The sequence below is a fragment of the Hyla sarda genome, chromosome 2, assembly GCF_029499605.1.
Source record: "Hyla sarda isolate aHylSar1 chromosome 2, aHylSar1.hap1, whole genome shotgun sequence".
Classification (NCBI taxonomy): domain Eukaryota; kingdom Metazoa; phylum Chordata; class Amphibia; order Anura; family Hylidae; genus Hyla; species Hyla sarda.
Window position 1 is genome coordinate 262,948,980 of NC_079190.1, and position 22,669 is coordinate 262,971,648.

Sequence of the window (22,669 nt, forward strand, 5' to 3'; positions counted from 1 at the left end):
TACCAAGGTTACTTTGGAAGGCGGGCCGGAGCTGCCGTAGGCTATCCATTGCTACCAGTCCTGTGTCACAGGGTCCATTTGCTTATAGCATCTTCTCCCCCCGACTGATGAATGTAGAGACCACCTCATGGTCACACCTGAGGGATACGACAAGAGACATACATACTCATTACTTCATGCATAATTTAGCCAAGGTGTCCCCTTGAATTTCGGGTGCACCTCATGCATGTCAGAAGACAATGATTGCAGATGACATGGGAAATTTAGAGAGAAGATAATACATCCTGACTGCCTAAAAACATTTAGTTACTGTCTGGCTATATGCATTTCACTAATGACAGTACTGACTGAATAAGACAAAATTATATTAACAAGACTGGATAAGACATAAGTATACTACAAGACTATCTAGGTTATACATTCCTGACCACTAGAAAATCCTGACTAGAACATTTTTTAGGCACTTTAGTGGTTCTGGCACGAAATTAGGAAGGTAGAGGAAGGCTTAAAGAGTTCACAGTATATTATTGGGTACACAAGCGTAGTGGTTTATTCTTAACTAAGTGCCAGGCACATAATCTTGAACTTGTTGCAGAACTTATGAACTTGAAAACATAAGGTGTAGCAGTCCTGGGGCATTACTCTCAATGTCCTACACAGGCTGAGAACCTGTAGTAAATGAATACCTAAAACTGAAACAGTAGTCTTTTGTCACCTAGAACTGGAACAATATAACTGGTGGTGAGCATTATTGTGGCTCACATTTTTCTGTTCTTTGTAGACTTTTTAGCAGGGCGGAGGTTGGGGAACCCATCTGTGCTAGATGTCTCTCTCATCATGGGCCAGATGCTTAGGAGGCCTGGCCTTCGCACCAGCCGGTGCGGGTGGGACCCAGAGATATTCGGATTAACTGTCACGACCACCTGCACAGATGCAGTGCCCGCCACTGGGGCTATAGATGGTGTTGTTGCTGGCTCTTTCGGCCAAGCCTGGACAACAGGAGGCCATGGTACCTCAATTTCTCCTCCGGCACAGCAGACACAGGGGGAACCATGGCTGGTTGTGGAGACTAGGGTCTCTAGTCCTTAGGTGGCTCCTTCTTTGGCAGGGGCAGAAGGTGCTTCTCCATGTATTTCAGTAGGCCTGGCTCATCACCAAACACCCACCGCGGTAATGGGGGCGGAATTCTGCAGTCCTTTTGATAGTGGATTCCGCTTAAAAGGCTGCCGAAAGGCAATACGTCAGCCATGTAATCTCTTCAACCGTTTCCTGTGCAACAGGGGGACGGTCCTTTGAGTTCCACTTTGGGCTTGGCACAGCAACTTGGTTCCCATGCCTGGGGTGTTTTGCTTGGCGGGAATTCTTTGCGCGCTTTATGCAGCCATGATTAACCCCTCCTGGGGAGGAACAAATTTTCTGGCGCAGCATAAACTCTGTTTGCAGCTTGCACATGCTGGAAACAATAAAAAACACAGTCTCTGGTCACAGTTTCTATCTGCAATATGGCCGACAATAAAGTGCCAGCCCTCTATTACTTCAGCGCTGTTCAACATAAGCAAAGTCCTGCACAATAAAACTGGCATGCTCGTGCATTCTTCAGTACAGTTGAGACTGGGGGGTTTTCTTAGGCACACACCCGAATCCTGTTTGTGATGCCAAGAATTGTGCAAGGGGTGCCAGGAATTTCTATCACTTCGTGATGTTAGGGGACCATTGGCCTATACACGGTCCGAGGTGGAGACAGCTTCTCCTGGACCAGACACGGGGAGGTAAGAAACACACCAATGACAGGTTATGGATAACTGTCTTTAACTGAGCAGGTGTACATGGTACAACACACAGTACAGAGCAGAGTAGAAGGGATGCAGAGCCCTGTTGCCTTGCTGGGACTTATGGTGCTTTTAACCCACGTGAAATACAGAGATTTGCCATTTGAGACTTGAAGATATCCCTCGCTGACTAGGGCTCTGATAAGATCCAAGTAGTAACACCGCTAGGGTTTGACTCACTACTGTATGTGGAACACTTGCAGAATGGCCGGGCTGACTTGACTTAGTAGGAGCAAATCCCCATAGCAAACCTCTCCTGCTCTGGACAGTTCCTGACATGGACAGAGGTGTCATCCGAGAGCACTGTGGTCAGACAGAAAAGAAATTCAAAAAGAAAAGAACGTCCTCTGTAGTATACAAGTAATTAAAGTATTAAACTAATTTACAAATCTGTTTACATTTCTGGCACCAGTTGATGAAAAAAAAATATTTTCCAGTGGAGTACCCCTTTAAAGGCACTGTACACCAAGAATACAAAATACAGGGACTATAATAAAGTGCATGAAAATAGTGAACACAGTAAACATTTTCACAGTGGGCCCAACACAAGAGCAGCAGGCATGCCCAAGGAGATCTGCAGCCCACAGGACAGCCTTTGGCGCTGGGACACCACAATCAATCTTTAGTACATCTAAAAATAAACAGAACTTTGCACATGCTTCCAATATTTTACCTTCTTGATAATACATAGGAAAGAGGGTAAATAGGCATGCATTAAAGGGGGACTCCGGTGGAAAACTTTTTTTTTTAAATGAACTGGTGCCAGAAAGTTAAACAGATTTGTAAATTACTTCTATTTAAAAATCTTAGCCCTTTCAGTACTTTTTGGCAGCTGTTTGCTACAGAGGAAAATCTTTATTTTTTGAATTTCTTTTTTGTGTTGTCCACAGTGCTCACTGCTGACACCTGATGCCCGTATCAGGAACTGTCCAGAGCAGGAGGAAATCCCTATAGCAAACCTGTGCTACTCTGGAAAGTTCCTGACACGGACAGAGGTGTCAACAGAGAGCACTGTGGACAACACAAAAAGGAAATTCAAAAAGTAAGGAATTTCCTCTGTAGCATACAGCTGCTAAAAAGTACTAAAAGGATCAAGATTTTTTTAAGAGAAGTAATTTACAAATCTATTTAATTTTCTGGCACCAGTTCATTTAAAAAAAATAAAGTTTTCCACCAGAGTACCCCTTTAATTTCAGGGTAGAATATTTTCTTAATGTTAATGTTTGTGCAGTGCCCCACTGCAGGGTCTTGTTACTTTGGAACAGCTGGATGTAGGATATCTGAAATGTTGTAATAATAATGTATAATATGGAGTTATGCTGCCACCTACTGGTGAACCATTTTAGTTGTGGATGAGGTACCCATACAACCACTTCATTACATAAAATTATGTTGCAGAACATTCTAGTATGTGGGAGGAGATACTCTAGCCCGTTTTCTCTCTCAGCACAGATAGATGAAATCTTGTTGAAACTGTTTCCAACTGGTTAGAGGAGTGTCTGGTGTCCATTCTTTCCATAACCTAGGCCTCATCACCAGGGATTGTCTAGGGTATTAGTACTGTAAGTCACCTGTGAGGATAAGCCTACACATCCTGAATCCATATTTTGTTTTAGGGGATACTGATGGTATTAAATAGTGTATTTCTGGGACTTTAGCTTGAAGTTGCACAAGTACTTCATATCAGTTTTAGGACCTTCTAGGCCTACAGGTTGTGGCTATCATGAAACACATTTACTTGAAGGCCTGCAGCTCATCTACTGTGAGTTTGTACAAGACATGAATTCTACTGCATCTTTACTAAAGGGATACCTTCTTATCCCAGTTTTCTCTGTATGTCTCTGTGTCTTGTTAAAGGCGTACTCCCGTGGAAAACTTTTTTTTTTTTTTAAATCACCTGGTGCCAGAAAGTTAAACAGATTTGTAAATCTCTTCTATTAAAAAATCTTAATCCTTCCAGTACTTTATAGGGGCTGTATACTAAAGAGAAATCCAAAAAAGAAATGTATTTTCTCTGATGTCATGACCACAGTGCTCTCTGCTGACCTCTGCTGTCCATCTTAAGAACTGTCCAGCGCAGGAGAAAATCCCCATAGCAAACATATGCTGCTCTGGACAGTTCCTAAAATGGACAGCAGAGGTCAGCAGAGAGCACTGTTGTCATGACATCAGAGGAAATGCATTTATTTTTTGGATTTCTCTTTAGTATACAGCCCCTAAAAAGTACTGGAAGGATTAAGATTTTTTAATAGAAGTAATTTACAGATCTGTATAACATTCTGACACCAGTTGATTTAAAAAAAAAAAGTTTTCCATGGGAGTACCCCTTTAAATCACTTTACCTCTACCATCAAGGTCACCCCACTTTCCTTTACCACGAACAACTCTGCTCCCCCCTTCACTGTGCTGACCTGGAGGAGTGTGAGAAGACCAATAAAGCCACTTCTGTCAATGTGCAAATGAAATAGGTGACCTTTAGCACTACTAACCGTGTGGTCTTCATAACTACCTACACTTTACAGGGTTCAACAGACTTCATGTGTACAGAGATAATTTCCTCTATAGACAATGTTTTCTCATACAAGCATAACGCTTCTAACGTCTCATACCACACTTTGATGAATCTGGATTAATCAACGAAATAAATACCGGAGAAGCTTTATTATGGCTTACTACCAAGGAGCCGTGTACATGAGCCCTAAATGTCATTGTAAATTTTTATTTCACAATGTACAAATCTCTTGCTTTAGAAGGCTGAAAATTCATCCCATTAAATCCTTAGGGAGGTGTTTCTAATCATAACTACTATTCCTGTACATTAAAAATGTATTTACAACATACATTTAACCATTGCAATGCTAGATTAAACTCATAATGTAAACCATGGAATGAGCCGAGCTCCAGACTGTAAAATGCCCATCAGAATAGAAGGAAGTGGTCAGCGGACTGCATACATTTTCCAGAAGATTAAACAAGCCAACTCCAATTAAGCGATGGAAGTCCTAATATTTAATTGTGTCTTTCCAGATCGCCTTCTCCTGCAGGGTGTGTAGAGTCGGGATGCTAATGAAGCAGAGGAAAAGATTTATCTCCTTAGAACTGATCTTTTAGGGAATAGCTGGTTTTACAGCACTTACTTAATGTGTGCAGAGCATCCCTACACATTGCATTAGTTTCAAGACCTCTTAACCCAAATCCTGCTGACAAAGTACCAGTGGATATAAGACTTTTGAAACCACAAGAATTAGATATATTTATGAAGAGCCAAGCCACATTAGCTGACAAATCTATGGCATAAACACATGTTGCATTGCATTGTTAAAGGGGTATTCCAGGAATTTTTTTTATTTGACTATGCTACAGGGGCTGTAAAGTTAGTGTAGTTCATAATATAATGTCTGTGCCTGTGTGTGATGGTTTTCTCACAATTTTTATGTGATTTTCACTCCAATATTTATTTTTACCAGCATACAAAATCACTGTTGTCTCAGATTTTTCCCAGCTTGCAATGCGGCTGAGACCTGACTCACTAGTCACCTGATGACAGGGAGCCTGTCTGCTTCAATGGGTGGAGCGATCGCTTGGTGGAAGAGAGATCAATCTGCAACTAGGGCAACAGCTGTAGGCACCCTGATTGAAAACCACAGGTCTTTTGAATCAATGCAGCTCATTTCTGTTTCAATGGGTGGGGTGGCCGATGTGTGGGAGGGAGGAAGATGGAATTGTCAAGTAGGAAATACTAGGAAATACTAGGAAATACTAGTTCACAAACAGCTAGCCACAGTGTTATGGTAATCTCACAACATAGCCATTTATTCCCAAGACAAGCGCAGTTCCTTCCTAAACATGTCCATTACTGCCTGCCAGGTACCTACTAAAATCCCCTTATGGTGGATAACCCCTTTAAGTGTTTCTCTGCTATTGTATTCTCTAATACACTCTGATACTTTTTATTTATTTATTTTCGGGCTGGGACTCAACTATCACATGATATCTACAGGGCCCTTAAAGGGGCTATCCTGTGTTTTATTTTTTAAAAGGGCCACAAATTAATTAAACCAACAGTTTCTCGCCTCTCTCCAATTCTCCATTCAGACTTCCATCTCACCACAGTATTGATTGGCTGGGTCGGTCATGTGATGAGTGCTCTGAAATAAAGACAGTGTGCTTTTGGGAGCCTGAACAGAGGAACAAGGCAAGATTGGAGAGGGGAGTAATGTTAGTTTGTTATTTTACTGCATTTGGGCTCTATAAAAAACAAACAAATAAAAAATGCATAAATAAATAAATAATGTATAAATCCTGGAAACCCCTTTAAACGTTATCGGTCAGTTGTTTCATGTTGCCTTAACCCCTTAAGGACCAGGCCATTTTACACCTTAGGACCAGAGCGTTTTTTGAACATCTGACCACTGTCACTTTAAGCATTAATAACTCTAAGACGCTTTTACCTATCATTCTGATTCCAAGATTGTTTTTTCGTGACATATTCTACTTTATGTTATTGGTAAAATTTTGTCGATACTTGCATCGTTTCTTAGTGAAAAATTCCAAAATTTGATGAAAAAATTGAAAATTTTGCATTTTTCTAACTTTGAAGCTCTCTGCTTGTAAGGAAAATGGATATTCCAAATAATTATTTTTTTTATTCACATATACAATATGTCCACTTTATGTTTGCATCATAAAATTTACGATTTTTTACTTTTGGAAGACACCAGAGGGCTTCAAAGTTCAGCAGCAATTTTCCAATTTTTCACAAAATTTCCAAAATCACAATTTTTCAGGGACCAGTTCAGGTTTGAAGTGGATTTGAAGGGTCTTCATATTAGAAATACCCCATAAATGACCCAATTATAAAAACTGCACCCCCCAAAGTATTCAAAATGACATTCAGTCAGCGTTTTAACCCTTTAGGTGTTTCACAGGAATAGCAGCAAAGTGAAGGAGAAAATTCACAATCTTCATTTTTTACACTTGCATGTTCTTGTAGACCCAATTTTTGAATTTTTACAAGGGGTAAAAGGAGAAAATGTATACTTATATTTGTAGCCCAATTTCTCTCGAGTAAGCACATACCTCATATGTCTATATAAAGTGTTCGGCGGGCACAGTAGAGGGCTCAGAAGCGAAGGAGCGACGAGGGGATTTTGGAGAGTACGTTTTTCTGAAATGGTTTTTGGGGGGCATGTTGCATTTAGGAAGCCCCTATGGTGCCAGAACAGGAACAAATACCCACATGGCATACCATTTTGGAAACTAGACCCCTTAAGGAACGTAACAAGGAATAAAGTGAGCCTTAATACCCCACAGGTGTTTCACGACTTTTGCATATGTAAAAAAATGTTTTAAAAATGTCACTAAAATGTGTGTTTCCACCCAAATTTCACATGTATGCAAGGGTTAATAGCAGAAAATACCCCCCAAAATTTGTAACCCCATCTCTTCTGAGTATGGGGGTACCCCATAAGTTGACCTGAAGTGTACTACGGACGAACTACAATGCTCAGAAGAGAAGGAGTCATATTTGGCTTTTTGAGAGCAAATTTTGCTCGGGGGCATGTCGCATTTAGGAAGCCCCTATGGTGCCAGGACAGCAAAAAATACCCACATGGCATACCATTTTGGAAACTAGACCCCTTGAGGAACGTAACAAGAAATAAAGTGAGCCTTAATACCCCACAGGGGTTTCACGCCTTTTGCATACGTAAAAAAAAAAAAAAAAAAATTTCACTAAAATGTGTTTCCCCCCCAAATTTCACATTTTTGCAAGGGTTAATAGCAGAAAATACCCCCCAAAATTTGTAACCCCATCTCTTCTGAGTATGAAGGTACCCCATAAATTGACCTGAAGTGCACTACGGGCGAACTACAATGCTCATAAGAGAGGGAGTCATATTTGGCTTTTTGAGAGCAAATTTTGCTCGGGGGGCATGTCGCATTTAGGAAGCCCCTATGGTGCCAGGACAGCAAAATAACCCCCACATGGCATACCATTTTGGAAACTAAACCCCTTGAGGAACGTAACAAGGGGTACAGTGAGCATTTACCCCCCACTGGTGTCTGTCAGATCTTTGGAACAGTGGGCTGTACAAAATTTTTAATTTGCGCAGCCCACTGTTCCAAAGATCTGTCAGACACCAGTGGGGTGTAAATTCTCACTGCACCCCTCATTACATTCCGTGAGGGGTGTAGTTTCCGAAATGGGGTCACATGTGAGGTTTTTTTTTTTTGCGTTTGTCAAAACCGCTGTAACAATCAGCCAGCCCTGTGCAAATCGCCTCAAATGTACATGGTGCACTCTCCCTTCTGGGCCTTGTTGTGCGCCCCAAGAGCACTTTGCGCCCACATATGGGGTATCTCCGTAGTCGGGAGAAATTGCATTACAAATTTTGGGGGGTGTTTTTCCCTTTTACCTCTTGTCAAAATGAAAAGTATGGGGCAACACCAGCATGTTGGTGTAAAAAATTTTTTTTTTTACACTAACATGCTGGTGTAGACCCCAACTTCACCTTTTCATGAGGGGTGAAAGGAGAAAAAGCCCCCCAAAATTTGTTAAGAAATTTCTCCCGAGTACGGCGATACCCCATATGTGACCCTAAACTGTTGCCTTGAAATACGACAGGGCTCCAAAGTGAGAGCGCCATGCGCATTTGAGGCCTAAATTAGGGACTTGCATAGGGGTGGACATTGGGGTATTCTACGCCAGTGATTCCCAAACAGGGTGCCTCCAGCTGTTGCAAAACTCCCAGCATGCCTGGACAGTCAACGGCTGTCCGGCAATACTGGGAGTTGTTGTTTTGCAACAGCTGGAGGCTCCATTTTGGAAACAGTGGCGTACCAGACGTTTTTCATTTTTATTGGGGAGGGGAGGGGGGCTGTGTAGGGGTATGTGTATATGTAGTGTTTTTTACTTTTTATTTTATTTTGTGGTAGTGTAGTGTTTTTAGGGTACAGTCACATGGGCGGGGGATTACAGCGAGTTTGAGCTGCCGCGCAAAATTTGCTGCATCGCAAACTTGCAGCCTGATACTCACTGTAAGCCCCCTGCCCATGTGAATGTACCCTGTACATTCACAGTGGGGGGGGGGGGGGGGGTGGGGGACCTCCAGCTGTTGCAAAACTACAACTCCCAGCATGCACAGTCCATCAGTGCATGCTGGTAGTTATAGTTTTGCAACAGCTGGAGGCACACGGGTTGGGAAACACTGAGTTAGGAAACAGACAATGTTTCCCAACCAGTGTGCCTCCTGTTGTTGCAAAACCACAACTCCCAGCATTCTCAGGCATGCTGGGAGTAGTAGTTCGGCAACATCTTTAGAGCTAGATGTTGCCGAACTACAACTCCCAGCATGCTTGGAGTTGTAGTTTTGCAACATCTGGAGGACTACAGTTTGCAGACCACTAATACAGTGGTTCCCAATCTGTGCCCTTCCAGATGTTGCAAAACTACAACTCGCAGTATGCCAAAACTGTCCAGGCATGCTGGGAGTTGTAGTTCTGCAACATCTGAAGGGCCAGATGTTACAGCACTACAACTCCCAGCATGCCTGGACAGTAAGGGCATGCTGAGGATGTGTAGTTTTGCAACATCTGGAAGGGCACAGTGGTCTCCAAACTGTGGACCTCCAGATGTCGCAAAACTGCAACTCCCAGCATGCCCAGACGCCAAGGGCTGTCTGGGCATGCTGGGAGTTGTAGTTTACAGGGTCCCTTTACAGCAATGCATGTCGCTTTACGGCGACGTGCATTGCTGTAAAGGGCCCGACCGCGGCTGAAGATCTACTCACCTGTCTCCGCCGCCGCCATCTTCATCGTCTGGATCCGGGTCTTCAGGGACGAGGTAAGTACCGGGGCCGGTCCCCAGCACTCCCCCGTCCCCCGCCGCGTCCTCCGGTCTTCCTCCCGTCCTCTCCGGACTTCAAGGGGCCGGGCAGGACGGGAGGAAGTAACCGCCCCCCCTCCTGCGATTGGTCGGTTAACTAACCGACAGATCGCAGGGGATCGGAGGAGGTGGCAGGCTTGCCACCTCGCTCCTAGGCTCCAGCATGGTCCTGGCTGTGTGTGACAGCCGGGATCATGCGAAATTACCGGGCGGTCGGGTCCCAGAGACCCGATCAGCCCGGTATCGCCGCAGATCGCAAGGGCGATTTCCCTTGCGATTTGCGGCGATCGCCGACATGGGGGGCCTACATGGCCCCCCTCGGCGTTTGCCCTGGATGCCTGCTGAAGGATTTCAGCAGGCATCCAGTTCCGATCTCTGCCCGGCGAGCGGCAGAGACCGGAAAATGCCATGACGTTGTGGAACGTCATTGGTCCTTAAAGCCCAGGGTGCCATGACGTTCCACAACGTCATTGGTCCTTAAGAGGTTAACCATGAAAAGTCTTAAACAGCCACTGCCTGTCTCCTTATTTTGGGCTTTGATCAGAAATCAGTTTTAAAGGTGAGCATGAAATGGGGGTATATAGTCCAGGAGGGGACTCTCTGCTGCCACAATAGGCTCGATTGAGCCTATCCATACAGTATGTCATCTAGCCCAGCAGGTCGAGCATAGAGATGGACTTCTTGACTGTATACTGCTTTACTGGGTTCATCTGTAAACCTCTTTACTTTACATTGAAAATGTTTTTACATATTAACCATTGTGATGCTAGCTTAATCTCATAATATAAGCCATTGAAGTCACATGGGATTTAGCTATCTCCAGTTAGTACCACATGTACATAAAAGTCGCTGTCTATAGATCTAGTTTTAGTCCATGCTGTAAGTATTCATTTCTATATTGCTTAAAGAGGTACTCCAGTAGAAAACAAATGTTTTCAAATCAACTTGTGCCAGAAAGCTAAACAAATTTGCAAATGACTTCTATTTAAAAATCTTAATCCTTCCAGTATTTATCAGCCGCTGTATGCTACAGAGAAAGCTGTGTAGTTTTTTCCAGTCTGACCACAGTGCTCTCTGCTGGCCCCTCTGTCTGTGTCAGGAACTGTCCAGAGCAGGAGAGGTTTGCTATGGGGATTTGCTTCTACTCTGGACAGTTCCTGACATGGACAGTGGTGTCAGTGGAGAGCACTGTGGTCAGACTGAAAGAACTACACAACTTCCTCTGTAGTATACAGCAGCTGATAAGTACGGAAAATATTAAGATTTTTAAATAGGAGTCATTTACAAATCTGTTTCACTTTCTGGTCCCAGTTAATTTGAAAACAAGACCTCTCTGTATTTGCAGTAGTTTTAGTAATTTGGATTTACATGTACTAGAGCACTTTAAGATTTCTAAAACTAAAACATGTACTAGAGCACTTTAAGATTTCTAAAATTAAAACATGTACTAGAGCACTTTAAGATTTCTGCCATTCAGCAAAGCACTTTTTCAAGGGACAGTGACCAAATCTACACCATTCTGACTCCTAAGCTATACTATATAAAGCTGTGTTAAAGACACTATATTTTTCTGGAATTAAGGTGTTCAATATAGTTTACAAGATGTTTCAAAGAATCCTATCATAATAAGTCTCATTTATGTGTTTTGCCTGTGTGAACAGTTTTGGAAAAAGGTTGTGGTTTACAGAGGAACATTAGGTTAGCATCAGCTTAATGACACATACATCAGGTGCTAATGCCAACATCATAACCTAGTGCCCACCACATCTCCGTCTGTTTCAAGTTCTATGCAATTTGGAGGGTGTCTATGGCATCCTATATACTATTTTGCAGTGCACTGAAATAGTATAGCCAGAGAAATCCTTACAATAATGTTAGAGAATTTAAAGAAAATCTCATTCCCTTATGTTTATAAAATGACCGAGAAAGTAGAAGAGCTAAAAAGAAATGCCTGCTTTCAATGGTCAGGCTGCCAGTGACTGCTGGATTCCAATCCCATGGTGGCATGATCGATCATTGTAGTCTCTAATCCTGGGGTTCATTTCTAAGTACACATTTAAAGTCTATGGGTGGCCAAGAAGTGGTTAGAAACTAGAAGGGGAATCCCTGGCTCAAATAAGTTTCACAACAGTTATTGCTTTCACAGTACATAGAATGTTGAGCAACTTTGCAATTACTTTGCTTATACTAAGTTACACTTCTGAGGTTTTTCTTCATTCTCATCCAAATAGGGAGCAGAATTCTACTGAATTCTAATAAGAATCTGACATTCGACTCTATATATCAGACATGCAACAGGAAACACTGCTCCTAGATGGTCCAAACTTTGATGCCAGCCAGAAGCTCCCATTGTCACTGAAATTAGGTTTTATATACCATTTGTGAGTATATGTATTCTCTTCCTTTTTCTACAGGACCGTACTAAGATTGTGGCGCTGCCAATGTGAAGTGCTAATGAAGTTTACATGATAGGCATATTGTTTTACTAACAGATATAGTCAGTGGCCAGTTTCAGATCTGTGAATTGACCTAGTAGTTACATTAATAACTGCTATAAATACTATTCGCCCTGAGCCAGCAACACCGTTTTACAAATTTGATATTATTACGTTAGAACTCTACCTGCATTGATTTAACTTAAAGGGGTACTCTGGCCCTAATACATCTTATCCCCTATCCAAAGGATAGGGGATAAGATGTCTGATTGCGTGGGTCCCGCCGCTGGGGACCCCCGCAATCTGCCATTCAGCCCCTTCCCTAGACTTGCATTGAGGGGGCGGGGTGTGACTCCATACAGGGGGTGGATGTCACAATGCTCCGACCCTGTCGTCTTCACGCTGTACACTCGGAGCCTCCAGCGCTGCAGAGAGCTCACAAAGGTGTGTGATGAATGACAAATTGCGGGAGTCCCCAGCGGCAGGACCCCCGTGATCATACATCTTATCCCCTATCCTTTGGATAGGGGATAAGATATATTAGGGCCGAAGTACCCCTTTAAAGGGAAATTCTCAGCATAGTAAAAGATAAGATATTGCTACCAACCAGGCAGTGTTTTCCTGCACAACTCCATTCACTTAAACTGGGTCGTGTTGTAAATCCCTGCATAGCAAGTTGCCAAGATTGCTGCCGTGTAGGACAAAAAATAAAGAAACCTCATTTTCTGGATTAAACTGAATCATAGATGCTGAACCCCTTACCAGAACGTATAACATTCAATGATGGAAATGCCTGTTTAACCCTTCATGCAGAACGAGCTTGGCTATCTTCAGCACTCCAACAGACAATGAAAGGATCAGCACTGCACATTTTTTCCCAAGCTTTATTCATATGGGAGCTTTCATTGTTTAGTTCTAGAGATCACTGGAGGTGCCAACGGTCGTATTCCTCACCATGATCATATACCATGTCCTGTGGATTGGAGGACATTCCCCTTCATCCCATTATACCCCTTCCCTTCAATTCCCTGGTTGAACTTGATGGACATATGTCTTTTTTCGACCATGTAAATAAGTGCACATGATGGCAAAACCCCTTTAACACCTTAACGACGCAGGACATAACTTTACGTCCTGGTGAGCTGGTACTTAACGCACCAGGATGTACATTTACGTCCTATACATAACCGCGAGCATCGGAGCGATGCTCGCCTCATGCACGGCAGGTCCCGGCTGCTGATAGCAGCTAGGGACCTGCCTGTAATGGCGGACATCCGTGATCGCGCGGATGTCCCCTATTAACCCCTCAGATGCCGTTATCAATACAGATCACGGCATCTGCAGCATCGCGGTACTTTAAATTGATGATCGGATCGCCCGCAGCGCTGCTGCGGCGATCCGATCGCCCAGCATGGCTCCGGCTGTCTCCCGGGGTCTTCTGCTCTGGTCTGTGATCGAGCAGACCAGAGCAGAAGATGACTGATAATGCTGATCAGAGCTATGTCCTATACATAGCACTGAACAGTATTAGCAATCAAATGATTGCTATAAATAGTCCACTATGGGGACTATTAAAGTGTAAAAATAAAAGTAAAAAAAGTAAAAAATTAAAGTAAAAAATTTGAAAAAACCCCTCCCCCAATAAAAGCCTAAATTGTCCCCTTTTCCCTATTTCACCCCCAAAAAGTTAAAAAAAATATTTTATATACATATTTGGCATCGCTGCATGCATAAATATCCCAACTATTAAAATAAAATGTTAATGATACCGTACGGTGAACGGCGTGAAAGTAAAAAAAAAAAAGTCCAAAATAGCTGCTTTTTTATAACATTTTATTCCAAAAAATTTTTATAAAAAAAGTATTAAAAGTTTTATATAAGCAAATATGGTATCAATAAAAATTACAGGTCATGGCGCAAAAAATTAGCCCTCATACTGCCGCTTATACGGAAAAATGAAAAAGTTACAGGTCTTCAAAATAGGGGAATTTTAAACGTACTAATTTGGTTAAACAGTTTGCGATTTTTTTAAAGTGCAACAGTAATAGAAAAGTATGTTATCATGAGTATCATTTTAATCATATTGACCCAAAGAATAAAGAACACATGTCATTTTTACCGTAAATTGTATGGAGTGAAAACAAAATCTTCCAAAATTAGCAAAATTGCGTTTTTCTTTTTAATTTTCCCACACAAAAAGTATTGTTTTTTGGTTGCATCATACATTTTATGGTAAAGTGAGTGATGGCATTAAAACGGACAACTGGTCACACAAAAAACAAGCCCTCATACTAGTCTGTGGATGAAAATATAAAAGAGTTATGATTTTTTGAAGGCGAGCAGGAAAAAACGAAAAGGTTAAAATAAAATTGTCTAAGTCCTTAAGGCCCAAATGGGCTGAGTCCTTAAGGGGTTAAACACCACTGCTAACGCATCGTATCTACCTTTCTGCCCATGTACACATCCTGACATCACTGGCATTACTGGCTACTAACAGTTTTGTTTGTATCTACAGTTGGTAATAGAGATCAGCGACCTTTTCAAAAATTCGATTCGGCCGATTCGCAGAATTCTCCGGAAAAGTTAGTTTCGATCCAAATTTTTTGCGGCAAATCTATATTAAAAAAGGCTATTTCTAGCCTACATACAGCCTCTATAGGGGTATAGAACACTTTGTTGCGTTCTAAAACGCATATGGAGTGTGCTGGGTTAGTGAAATAACAATGTTATTCAGAATAACATGCAGATTACCGGCATCGCTTTTAGAATCACTGCCGCACAGCAGCACAATGACAGAGCCTGGTGGTGGCATCAGTGTCAGGAGACCATATAGTGACTGAATGACATAGCGTGGAGGTGTTGGCAGCATGTGGAGACCATATAGTGGCTGAATTGCACAGCGTTGAGGTGCTGGCAGCATGAGGACACCATATAGTGGCTGAATGACACAGCTTGGATGAGGCTGAAGCATGAGGACACCATATAGTGGCTGAATGACACAGCATGGAGGTGTTGGCAGCATGAGGAGACCATATAGTGGATGAATGGCACAGCCCGGAGTTGCCAGCAGCATGAGTAGGCACTAGGCCTTCACAATCCCTAAGATTAAAAGATGAATTAAGAAATTTAAACAGAAGATTTTGGATAGCGGGTGCTACCTATGAGAAAATTTGAAATTACCAGACCCAGGCACCACAGCGGCATCAGTAACCCATATATTGCTTGAATGACACAGCCTGGAGTTGGCTAATGCACGAGTACACACCTGGGCTTCACAATCCCTCCAAAAAACGCCACAATTTTAGAATTTTTTTTAAAAGATTTTGGATAGTGGGTGCTACCTATGAGAAAATTTGAAATTACCAGACCCAGGCCCCACAGCGGTATCAGCAACCCATATATTGCCTGAATGACACAGCCTGGAGTTGGCTGATGCACGAGTACACACCAGGGCTTCACAATCCCTCCAAAAAAACACCACAATTTTAGAAATTTTTGAAAAAGATTTTGGATAGCGGGTGCTACCTATGAGAAAATTAGAAATTAACAGACCCAGGCCCCACAGCGGCATCAGTAACCCATATATTGCCTGAATGACACAGCCTGAAGTTGGCTGATGCACGAGTTCACACCAGGGCTTCACAATCCCTCCAAAAAACACCACAATTTTAGAAATTTTTAAAAAAGATTTTGGATAGTGGGTGCTACCTATGAGAAAATTAGAAATTAACAGACCCAGGCCCCACAGCGGCATCAGTAACCCATATATTGCCTGAATGACACAGCCTGAAGTTGGCTGATGCACGAGTTCACACCAGGGCTTCACAATCCCCCCCCAAAAAACACCACAATTTTAGAAATTTTTGAAAAAGATTTTGGATAGCGGGTGCTACCCATGAGAAAATTTGAAATTAACAGACCCAGGCCCCACAGCGCCATCATGTGGCCGTGAGATTTAGGCAAAATGTCTCCATTGCCCTGACCGGCCATTGTTTCCAAGACTTCTCGCCAAGGCAAACCATGTGAAGAACAGCTTGACACCGCCGTGACCTGCACACATGGAAGGGCCACTGAGACTTGTCCGGGCAGTGGAGGCTTAAGACACAGAGAAGGATGTTGAGGCGGAGTAGCACACTGTTGCAGGACCAACGGGCTGACAGGGTGTAGCAGGTAGCAGCATTGAGTACACACCAGGGCTTCGGAATCCCAAAGAAAAAACAACCATTTTTAAAATAATTTTAAGAATATTTAGGACAGTGGGTGCTACCTATATGTTGCATGAATGACACACCCTGGAGTTGGCTGATGCATGAGTACACACTGGGGCTTCACAATCCCTCAAAAAAACCACAACAATGGTAGAAATTTATGAAGAAGACTTATGGATAGCGGGTGCTACCTATGAGAAAATTTGAAATTCCCAGGCCCAGCAGCGCCATCAGTAAACCATATATTACCTGAATGACACAGGCCGGAGTTGGCTGATGCATGAGTACGCACCAAAGCTTTACAATCCCTAATAAAAAAGACAAACATTTTTGACGAAAAATTTTAACGAAAATTTAGGACAGCGAGTGCTCTCTATATATTACCAGAATGACGCAGCCTGGAGTTGGCTGCAGCATGAGGAGACCATTGAATGTGTGATTTTTTTATTTGAAATTTAAATTAAAATTTGTGTCCCGGACCCAGCCGTGTGGGTACAAAGGACCTAATCTCACAAGCACCCACAGGGCTCATGTGGCAGTAAGATGTAGGCGCAACATCTCCATAGCACTGACCGGCCGTTTTTGTACCTTTGTTTAAGAACAAGCGCATATCCAAGAGTCCAGAAGACTCTATAATACAGGACAGTGGACCACCAAAAGACATTCTTCTATAAAAGAATTCTTGTATGAAATAAAGAAGCAGAGTTCATCCCTCTGCGTATTTTTTAAAAAAATTTTACTTAAAAAATCACATGCAACAATCGTTCAATGGTGTAATGGTTATTATTGTGGAAAATTCAAGTTTATTACTGTGATAATTATCAGAAAATTTGAAAAAAACACTACCCACGAGTGTTTAATAACCCCATACATTGCACCATAAATGTTGAAATTTTAATTAAGCATGTATGTATGTATTTCAAAAATCCTAAAATTAAAGGCCCAAGCCCAGAAGCATCAGGAAGTCAAGTACTTCCTGAAAGACACAGGAGCAGTCAGGAGTAGGCATTAGCAGTACCCAAGAGGCTTTAATAACCCCTTACATTGCACGATCACTCGCGAGATCGAGCAATAACAGGTGTGTTATGCCCTCAGATGTCCGGGGCTGCACGCGCGCTACACTGAACGGACCAGCGTGTGTCTATCTTTCACCGACAGGTGCGGGTAACCAGCTGAACCCCCTTCACGATAGGGATCAGGGATTGCAACTATTTGCCAGGAAAGAAGAATCACAACTAAGCACCGGTCATAAGCTCGGGTTCATTAAGTCCCTGCCCTTTGTACACACCGCATGTCTCTACTACCGATTGGATGGTTTAGTGAGGTCCTCAGATCGGCCCCGGCGGGGTAGGAGAAGGCCCTAGCAGAGCGCCGAGAATTTAAAGATCATTGTTGAAATTAGCATTAAGCAAGTATTAGCTACTGCTAAACTTCCAAAAATTTAAGGCCCAAGGCCTGAGGCATCAGGGAGGAAATTATTTCCTGAAAGACACAGAATGAGTCAGGAGCAGTCATTCGCAGTACCCAAGAGGGTTTCATAACCAACCCCTTACATTTAAAGATCAATGTTGAAATTTGCATTAAGCATGTATTTAGCTACTGCTAAACATCCAAAAATTGAAGGCCCAAGCCCTGAGGCATCAGGGAGGCAAGTAGTTCCTGAAAGACACAGAATGAGTCAGGAGCAGTCAGGAGCAGTACCCAAGAGGGTTTCATAACCATCCCCTTACATTTAAAAGTCAATGTTGAAATTTGCATTAAGCATGTATTTAGCTACTGCTAAACATCCAAAAATTGAAGGCCCAAGGCCTTAGGGCAGGGAGGCAATTAGTTCCTGAAAGACACCGAATGAGTATGGAGCAGGCATTCGCAGTACCCAAGAGGGTTTCATAACCCCTTACATTTAAAGATCAATGTTGACATTTGCATTAAGCATATATTTAGCTACTGCTAAACATCCAAAAATTAAAGGCCCAAGGCCAGAAGCATCAGTGAGGCAAGCAGTTCCTGAAAGACACAGGATGAGCCAGGAGCAGGCAATCGCAGTACCAAAGAGGGTTCCATAACCCTAATTGATAACCCAAGAGGGTTTCATAACCAACCATAATTGGGAAATGTTGGTGTAACAGCTTGGTCAATCTACTCTGAGGCATCTGGCATTGGTGGCTGGAAATCCTGGCTGATCCATCCCTGATTCATCTTGACAAATGTCAGTCTCTCCACATTTTTAGTGGACAGACGAGTTCGCCTTGGGCCCCGGCCCCGGCCGCACTAAACACCCGCTCTGATGGCACACTACTGGCGGGCAGGACAGCTTTTCCAGGGCAAACTCTGCTAGTTGTGGCCAAAAATCAAGTTTGGCTGCCCAGAAGTCCAGCGGATCTTCAATGGTTGTTGGCATGGCCATGTCAAGGTATGCCACCACCTGCTGGTTCAGGTCCTGCTCCATGTCTACCTGCTGCTGATGAGTTGCTTCACTATGCGGGTGAAGAAAGCTACTGATCAGCGACTGTAGACTCAGGCTGCTGCTGATTGAGCTGGTACTGCTCCTCCCACCCCTCCCCTCCCCAGCAGCCATGGCAGTGGAAGGTGAGCGCAGAGGGCCCCCCGAGTCAGACCTGTGAGTGGATGGACCATGTGGCCGATAGGCATCAGCCAACTGACTACGTAGAATCTCTCTGTAGTAGGTAAGTTTGTCCTCCCTCTCAGTGGGTGTAAAAAAGGCCCCCATTTTGGGACGGTAGCGAGGGTCTAATAAGGTGGAGATCCAGAAGTCATCCCGCTGACGAATTTTGACAATTCGGGGGTCACTACGCAAGCAACTGAGCATGCATCGTGCCATTTGCGCCAGTGACTCGGAGGGACTACCTGCCTCCATCTCCACTGCATACTGCCACGGTCTGTCGGGGTCCTCTGTCTCAACTTCCTCATAACCCTCCAGCTCCTCTGGCTGCTCCTGCTCCTCCTCTCCTGTCAGAAGACTAGGAACACCGGCCATCTCATCCAACCTAAACTGTGCTCCACTCTGCCCCTCATCATCCTCCTCCTCCAGTTCAGCCCCCAGAGGGCTCATGTAGCCTTGAGATGTAGGCGCAACGTCTCCATTGCCGTGACCAGCCATGGTTTCAATCATTTGTTGTAGGAAATGTAGGAGTGGAATTACATCGTTCATGGCGTAATCCAGGCGACTATCAAATAATGTGGCTTCCTCAAAGGGCCTCAGCAAACGGCAGGTGTCACGTATGAGCTGCCACTGGTTCACATTGAAGTTACACAGGGGAGTACTCTTATCTGCTTGGATCATCAAGAAATCGGTGATGGCTTTTCTTTGTTTGTATAGTATGTCCAACATATGGAGGGTGGAATTCCAACGTGTGGCAACGTCACAAATAAGACTATGTTGTGGGATACCGTTCTGACGCTGCAGCTCAAGGAAGGTGTGCTTGGCGGTGTACGAGTGGCTGAAGTGCATGCACAGTTTCCTTGCCATTTTCAGGATGTTTTGCAAATGGGGTGAAGACTTGAGGAAGTGCTTGACAACCAGATTCAACACGTGTGCCATGCAGGGCGCATGTTTCACACTTCCTTGTCGCAGCGCGGACACGATGTTCTTCCCGTTGTCTGTCACCATGGTTCCCATTTCCAGATTTCGTGGAGTAAGCCATACTCGGATTTCGTTACGAATGAATTTTAGCAGTTCCTCCCCTGTGTCACTCCGTTCGCTAAGGCAAACCATGTGAAGAACAGCTTGACACCGCCGTGCCCTACACACATGGTACGATGAATGGCCACCGAGCAATGGACGAGCAGTGGAGGCCGAGGACACAGTGGAGAATGAGGAGGCGGCCTCGCACACTGTAACAGGACCAACTGCCTGGGAGCGAGAGCGTGGAGGAGGAAGCGGTGTGACTTGTCCAAGTTGCTGTTGTGGCTGTGCAGGAACCACATTTACCCAGTGCCCGTAGTTACAGCTCCACACGTTGGCGCTGCCGTGCACTTTTGAACACACCGACAGGCTCAAGGTCTGGCCCACCTTCTCTTGTACAAACTTATGCAGGGCTGGTACTGCCTTCTTCGCAAAGAAATGACGGCTTGGGACTCTCCACCTCGGCTTGGCACAAGCCATCAATTCTCTGAAAGGTGCAGAGTCCACCACTTGAAAAGGGAGAGACTGCAACACCAGCAACTTGGACAGGAGCACATTCAACTTCTTCTGGATGAGTGGGCGTATACTGTTGTCTCTTGGACATGGCTTTGCCGATGGATTGTTGGCGGAATGGCTGACTAAAAGCGGGAGAAGCAGGAGCGACAGAAGGAGGGTTTGACACACAGCTCCCTTCGGCTGAGGTGGTGGAGCCTTGGCTGGATGATGGAAGGAGCGGATGGCCACTGGGTGATGCAGCAGGCTGGACCACTACATCGGAGCCACGGTTCTCCCAGGCCGCTTTATGGTGGCGAAGCATGTGTTGACGCAGGGCCGTGGTGCCGACATTGGGACCCTGGCCACGTTTCACCTTCTGCCGACAGATCTTGCATGTGGCTACGTGAATCTCCTCCGGATGCCTTATGAAAAACTTCCACACCGCCGAGTAGCTGATTTTCCCACCCGCAGTCCGCACTAATTGACTGCTACTGGCGCCGTCTCCAGGAACCCCTGTTCCACTACCTCCCGGAAAGGTAGGCTGCCGTGAAGCAGGTGGTCTCCCCCGGGCACGTTTGGCTCCTGAATTTCCACTACTGCCACCACGCTGACTGCCAACCGTGCTACCGCCTTGCTGCCTCAAGGGCAACCTGCAACTCTCTTCTCCTGATGATGATGAAGCCCCTTCGGCATCCGGCTCCCAATTGCGATCGGCTTCATCATCATCATCATCATCATCATCATCAACAGTTGTGTGCACGTCAACCTCCTCAGGTTCCCCAACAGTGTCTGCTTCAGGACCCTGAACACTTGCAACACCGCCTCCCACGTCACTCTCCGCATCACTACTTGGCCGCCTAGCAGAGCAAGCGGCACATGTCTCCTCCCCTTCTTGGCTGTCCAGTAGCTGCTGACTGTCCTCTATTGGATCGTCCTCAGTAAATAGTGGAGCTGAACCCACAGCATAAGATACTTCTTTAGGAGAGGGAGCAGCATAGGACAAAGGCAATGGGAGGACACGGACTGCTCCCGGGCCATGCCAACTGAGGGTTGTGTATGAGGAACCCACAGACTGTTGACTGGGGGTGTCAGATGTCACTTGTGATGATGTGGATGAGCGTGTTAACCAATCGAAGACGGCAGATGGGTTGCTGGTTGAGACATGACCGCTGGCTGATAACGGGAGCTCAGGCCTCTCGCTGCGACTCCTGCTGCCACTCGCCCCAAGTCTGCTGCCAACTCTGCCTGAAGTATTTAGGCCTCTGCCACGCCTCTGTGCACGTCCTGGCACTTCTCTGCCTGACATACTTAGTGCGTTTATGAGGGTATTACAATACGCTACACGACTCTTTAAACAGTATTTGTTTAACAGGTACTATATGGTACAATACTTGGATGTACCTATGCTGTATGCACTGATGAGGGCAGTAATATGCCTAACTATTAGCAGAAAAAACTCTGTAATTTTGTAAAACACCAGCCGGTGGATACTATTGTTTGGACTTTGACGGTTTGGAGCACCTTGACAGCTACTAAATGGTACAATACTTGGATGTACCAATGCGGTATGCATTGATGAGGGCAGTAATATGCCTAACTATTCGCAGAAAAAAATCTGTATTTTTGTAAAACACCAGCCGGTGGATACTATTGTTTGGTCTTTGACGATATGGAGCACCTTGACAGCTTAACAGGTACAAAATGGTACAATACTTGCATGTACCTATGCGGTATGCACTAATGAGGGCCTATTAGCAAAAAAAACTCTGTATTTTTGTAATACACCAGCCGGTGGATACTATTGTTTGGACTTTGACGGTTTGGAGCACCTTGACAGATTAACAGGTACTAAATGGTACAATACTTGGATGTACCTATGCGGTATGCACTGATGAGGGCAGTAATATGCCTAACTATTGGCAGAAAAAAAAATCTGTATTTTTGTAAAACACCAGCCGGTGGATACTATTGTTTGGACGTTGACGATATGGAGCACCTTGACAGCTTAACAGGTACTAAATGGTACAATACTTGGATGTACCTATGCGGTATGCACTGATGAGGGCCTATTAGCAGAAAAAACTCTGTATTTTTGTAATACACCAGACGGTGGATACTATTGGTTGGACTTTGATGGTATGCAGCACCTTGACAGCTTAACAGGTAATAAA

At 44.2% G+C, this 22,669-nt stretch overlaps 1 long non-coding RNA gene across 1 annotated transcript in view; it reads left to right on the forward strand.

Moving 5' to 3' along the window:
- LOC130357853 (uncharacterized) overlaps window positions 1–22,669 on the forward strand; it is a 108,188-nt gene that overhangs the window by 31,618 nt on the left and 53,901 nt on the right. Inside the window, exon 2 of the long non-coding RNA XR_008889297.1 lies at window positions 11,946–12,095. This is a non-coding gene — a long non-coding RNA (uncharacterized LOC130357853). The remainder of the gene's footprint in view (window positions 1–11,945; window positions 12,096–22,669) is intronic.